Source organism: Balaenoptera ricei, chromosome 11, assembly GCF_028023285.1.
Source record: "Balaenoptera ricei isolate mBalRic1 chromosome 11, mBalRic1.hap2, whole genome shotgun sequence".
NCBI classification, from domain to species: domain Eukaryota; kingdom Metazoa; phylum Chordata; class Mammalia; order Artiodactyla; family Balaenopteridae; genus Balaenoptera; species Balaenoptera ricei.
Window position 1 is genome coordinate 35540437 of NC_082649.1, and position 6000 is coordinate 35546436.

Here is a 6000-nt window from a genome sequence, read left to right on the forward strand (position 1 = left end):
AGCTTGAGCTGATAGAAGAGCCAATGAGCAGGCTTCCGTATCGGCCCAAGAGTCAGTGGCCTGAGAATCCGTCCCGGGTCTGAAGTTGGTGAAATGTCCCCCGGAGCAAACTGAAAAGGGTCAGGATGCCACTGACCCTCCAGAGAGGGTGATGAAAGAGGTGAGAGCCCAGTTCTCACCCTCAGCTGTCCCCGAGGCGTCCTGTGCTGGGACAAGAGACCACCCTAGATTCCCAGGTGGGTCCCCTCCACCCCTGGGTACTCAGCCTTTTATGTGTAAATGGTGGGGATGAGTGGGAATATTTAAATCATTACTTCCATCGGCTGCACTGTAAGAAAGACGCCAGCCTGGGCCTACTGATGATCTTTGCACCCTCCTGACCGCCTACACTGCGCCCCGCCCTCTTCTTTACCTCTGGATCCAAGGCTCTTCAGTAATGGCAAAAGTTTAACCTGTTTTGTGTCAAAAAACTTTGGGGACAGGGGGTTGGGAAAGAAGACTGGGGAGGGGACATTTTCCCACAGAAAGCAGTAGTCTTTCAACCTCCCCTACACTCACCAAAACTAAAAACCTCCACCTCCACCGGCCTTTCTATTGGTCACCCCCCTCACACCCTCCCCCTTCCTGAACTCCTGACTCTCTTCTCAGTTCTAAGGCCCAGGAGAAGTTTCTCTCCTCTTTTTGTCCTGATGGGGGCACGAGTATTCCCTCCGCATCTGAGGGTCTGGACGAAAAGCTCTGTAAACTCAGCGAGGAGTTAGGAGCCGCAGCGTGCAACTACCAGGGAACAAGACAGTCATAGCACAGTTGTTGTTTTTTGTTTTTAAAAAGGGAGAGATGGGGGTCGATGCAGCTCCCAGAGCAACTGAGAAATGGCCCGTTTACGCTTCCAGGCCTGAGGCCACGACCACCCCACGCAGTCACCGATACAGAAACAAGCGCCTACACGTGCATCTCGCGGGTACCCCACTACCTATGCACACGCACTTTTGTTTACACGGCCCTCAGCGCGATTTCCTTCTTCTTCTCTGCACTCAAGTTGAAGACATACTCCTGAAGTTAAAGGAGTCTATAGCTGACATTGCTGTCTGCTCCGTCTTTTATAGCTCTTCCCTAGGGGTCAATTTGTATAATTTCTAAAATCCTTCCCAAATCTTCGACTTCCTGTGGGTCCGTTTCTGTATCCAGATTTCCTCCCTGTCCCTCTATTGTTATTCTCTCCTTTTTTCTAGGACACACGGAGAGTCCAGTAATCTTCCCCCCACCCAAACATTGTAGGTTGGTTCTGTTGCAAAATACAAAACCAGAGACGCGGGTGGGATGAAGCTGAAAGGGCTCTCTTTGTGGAACAACTACTGACATCCAGTGCGTGCACTGGGCAACCCAGGGCTGGTGGATCCATACAGCCCCGCGTCCGCCTACACTCAGCAGGGCACAATTCCCGCTCTACGACCTAGGGGAAATCCATTCCCTCCTTCTGCCAGCTTTTCAGAGAAATCCAAGAAACTGACACCAAACTCGGAAGGGCCGGGAGCAACACAAAACTTGAAACTATTTAAAGATGAGAAGTTGCTCCCTTTCCCTTGTAGGCTTTGAGGAAAATCTCCAGGGACTCTTTCCTGGAGAGGTGTGATTTTTTTTTTTTTTTTTTTTCCTTCCCACCTTCCCAGGAACTTTGCAAATCCACCACAGGAGAAAGTGGCCAAGGCAGAGAGAGAAGAGTTAAATCAAGCCCAGACCTCAACAATCTGTGTTCAATTTTGATAAAAATCTCTCTCCCTCTCCCCCACCACTCCCCTTCCTCCACCCCACAGCTCAGACATGTTTCTTTATGTTACGAGCTTGCATCTTGTTTGGGGCACCAGGGCGCTCCCAGAAAACCCTCAACGGCCCCCACCGTGGGCACATGTGGCAGACACGTCCCTTCCACTCTCCGGCAGGGCTGGACACAGAGCCTCAGTCCTGGCCACCACCTCCTCCTCCTCCTACCTCCCCCCCCCCCCCCTTTGCAATTACCTGCCTCCAGACCAGATCCTTCCCGGTTAAGTCAAAGCCGCAATGCCTGGCGCTGTCAGGGCCACAGCAGGCGGACGGATGGGCAGCAGTCGCAGGTGCTGGGATTCCCCACTCAGGACCCCTTTCCTGGGATGCTCCTTCCCTCTCCCGAGTCCCACTGCTTCTGAGAGCAAGAACCTCCCCGCTCCCTCTGCCCAGCCTGCTGGCCAGGAGCCAGGCTTGCAAGTGGGAGCCGGGGGGCTTGTAAAGAGTTAAATCACCCGAAGGAACCGGGAAAAGCCACCACCAAAAAGTTGTCAGTTTGGGGGGCACCGGCTATGTCTGTCCACTTGTGACAACAAGGAATCAGATTTCAAAGCCACAAACATTGTTTTTTAAAGTTTTCCAAAGACATTTCCTGTGTCCAGATGTGCCCATCCAGATAGACACGCAAATCACACCCATCGGCGCAGACGCGCACGCAGGCCCGGGGAGCCCCACTCAAGTATCCTCGGCGGCTCCTGCAAGCACTTTGGAGAAACAAAACAGGCAGCCCGCGGAGCCGCTGCCTTTCCAATCCCCTTTCAGCGTCGGAAAGAAAGTAGAGGGGGAGAGAAGTGGGGAAGTGCCCCGGAAAGTCTCCCGCGGTCTCCCCGCCCCCGGACGCGAAGCAGGGAGGAGAGCCGGACGGCCGCACTTACCCCGGGGCGCCCATGGCGCGTCCGCCGCTCCCGCAGCCCCGCGCCCGGCTGCGCGCCCGCCGCCCGCCGCGCCGGCTCCGCGCTGAACTGAGTTCGCAGTCTTCCGACCGAAACCTCGCCGCTCCCCCTGGGCCGGCCTCGCGCCCGCCCGCCCCGCTCTGACGTCAGGCGTCTTGGAGCGGGATATTTACGGCAAGGATACTCTGAATTCTCCCTAGGTAGAGTTCTGATTGCAGTTCCTTGGGATTTGTAATTTTCACACTTTCAGACAGAAAGCAGGGGAGGGAGGAAGGGAGAGCGCAGCCGGCAGGGCGAGGCAGACAATGAGGGTAGCTGTTTCTAACGCTGGCGAGGAGCCTTCTCAGGGCTCCCTCTGTTTTGCAAACATGTAAGGGTCAAGGAGGCAGAAGTGGTGACCTAGGGTGTGGGTGGGTTTCTCCTCCCTCCTCCCCTGGTCTGAGCCGGCTGGGAAGTCAGGTGCTGGGGGTAGGTGGGGAGACTTCTCCTTCGACCAAGTCCCTTCATGGGACACTAAGTGCCAGGAAGGTGCTAGGGCAAGAAAGGGGATAAATCAGGAAGAACAGAACAGCTAATTAGAAGCCCTGGTCCACACCCTGACAACTTTTCCATTTCTTCTTTGGGAGTGGGTGCGTGAAAAAAAAGTTTCTTTTTATTAAATTATGTTTCACACTCCCTGCCTCTGTATAGCTTTACCAACTCAGTACCAGTCAGTTCATCTTACTTCATTGCTTACGTACAGAGTTTGAGCCATTTACAATAGCTCTTATTCATACTTTTTTAAATTGCTTTTAATTTTTTTTCTTAAATGTGATTGTGATCCATCTGCTGGTCTGGACTGGAAATTGCCTTAGTTAAGAACAACTGTCTCCTCCATGACTGACACCATCCTCAGGGTGAGTCTGGATCTTCTCTGTTTACCCCCACGCTCCCAGGAGTGAGCAAGCAGATGGTGCCCATGCTGGGTGTTGACCCAGGTAGAGTTTTCTAGGTCTGGGTTCTGATGGTCATCTGTTTCTCCATCTAGCTGAAGGGGTTTAGGGAAATGGCTTGGTTTAAAGGCCATCTTTGAAGAGTAGAGAGAAAGAGAGTGTAATGCCTTATCCTACATGGTTCCCAAAGATTGGAGAATGAACTGAAAAATGACATGCATGGGATGCAATATTGCTTGTACAGTTGGATAACATAAGTGTGTAGGTATTCAACTCCTCATTAAGGAGAATGAGCACGGATAACCACAGATCATCAGGAAAACAACACAACTCCAGTGAGCTTCCTGTTAGCCCAGGTGGGGGTGTGGTTCTAACCACAGTTACGGTGAAGCAGAGACTCGAGGACTTGGAATGCGTTTACCCCTTTGGCAGCATTTGGTTAGGGCTGATTGCCAAAAGGAGCCAAGCCTTGGGGCTGGGCCTCTTGGTGGGAGACAGCCAAGATGTTCTGGTCCAAGCCACAGAGGGCCCAGAGCCCTGCTGTTTGGTCACTGTCAAGTTGCCCTCCTAAGCATCATACCCACTGCCACATCCCTCCATCCCCTTCCTCACATCAAAGTTCCATTGGCAAGGTGAGCTCTGCTCTGTGGTGGACACTGCACAATGGCTTCCAAAAGCCATTGACAAGCCCCTTCTCCCTTGCCTTCCTCAACTAAAGAAACTGGAAGCCTACAGTATTCACCATCCCAGACTCCCTTGTAGCTAGAGATGGCTATGAAACCCAGTTCTGGACAGTGAGGTTGGCATGCAGAAGGCAGAGGTCAGCTTCCACAGAGACTCTTTAGGAAAAAGTCAGATTCAGATGGCATGCCCCTTCGACCCTTTGACAACTCGCTATTCCTCCTTCCCCCATTTCTTCTCTCTTAGGACGTAGATATGATGCCTGGAGGTACAGCAGCCATCTTGCAACCTCGAAAACAAAAGCCACTCACTTCAGGATGGCGGAGCGGGAAAGTAAAAGGAGCTGAGGCCCTAGATGACATCCATAAGTGGCTGAACTTTCCTCTGACTCCTTGTCAGGTGAGAAAAACTCCTATGTGTTCAAGTTATAATAGTTGAGTCTTGTGTTTTTTACAGCCAAGTATAATCTTACCTGATATACTCCCATCTATCCACCAAAATATAATATTGTGACGGTTCCTGAGCATTAGCTCATGAGCACGACAGTTCTTTTTAACCTTATGCTGACATCATTCTTTATAGTTTTCAAAGCCTATTCACATATATCTCCTGTGAACCTCACAATCTGGAGAAGTATCACTATAACCTCCATTTTTTATATAAGAAAAGAAGCCAGATTTGATAAATATCCTGCCCAAGATCACACAGTCAACAAAATAAGGGACCCTTGGATCCTAACCTAGTTCTTTTGACTCCAATTCTATGTATTTTCTGCAACAAATTCAGTAACACAACAACAAAGTCCAATAAAGAATCCTTATTACTGCTAAGTCGGCATGAATTCGATTTAATTCAACCAAGAAGAAAGAGATTGAAAGTAAATTCTGGAACTAGAAAGTGTCACAGCCCACCTGGGGAATTAAGTCCAGTCCGTCGTCACCCTGAACCCCTCTCACCTTCCAGCTATACTCTGACATCCTGCCCTGAATCCCTTAGAAAGTTGCTCTTTCTAAGGTCACATGGCCTTTTAGTTGAATCCAGTCTTGTCACTCTTCATTGTCACATCCTTTGAGATGTTTACACCACCCCTTTCTTGAAGCACTCCCCTCTCTCAGGGACATCTTCCCAGCACGACAACTTCCCTTGTGCAGTTTCTCTTCCTGGTCCTTCTTCCACCTGGATGCGGATATTCCCCAGGGATCTGTCAGCCACCATCCTTCTCTTGCCCATCACTGACTCTCCTCTTGTGATTTCCTCCTTTCTTGTGAATCCCACCACAGGCTCCACGACTGTCTGGGAAAGTCAACCATTGTCTCTACGCCCAAATCTACATTCCAACCACCATTTTCCTCTCAACTTTAATCCTGCTTTCCAACTATTTTTGTCTATATTGCCCAGCGTATGGCAAGTAGTAGATAAATGGTATCTATTTTTAATGATTAGTGTAAAAAAGATGCAGGAAAGTGACTAAAGCATAAGAGGGTTTTGTGACTGACTCGTTTCTAGGATCAGGAGCTGTGGTGTGATCATTCTCCCTTGGAGATCACCCCACAGGCCAATCTACTTGTCCACAGTCAGAAGGAAATGTAGCAGAATTAATGGAAGTTAGCAGGAGCAGACACAACAGTAATGAAGAGGCAGACCTAATGAGAAATAGAATAACCTCGTTAACT

General features: G+C 50.3%; 1 protein-coding gene across 3 annotated transcripts in view; it reads right to left on the reverse strand.

Annotated features, from left to right (window-relative positions):
• DAAM2 (dishevelled associated activator of morphogenesis 2) overlaps positions 1 to 2766 on the reverse strand; it is a 112542-nt gene extending 109776 nt beyond the window's left edge. For 2 of the 3 annotated variants that reach the window (XM_059938754.1, XM_059938748.1), the window contains exon 1: positions 2017 to 2571. The gene's annotated coding sequence lies outside the window, so the exon portion shown is untranslated. Of the gene's footprint in view, positions 1 to 2016; positions 2572 to 2696 lie in introns of those variants that run through there. The other variant, XM_059938749.1, reaches the window with a different exon arrangement.
• Between the last annotated feature and the right edge of the window lie 3234 nt (positions 2767 to 6000).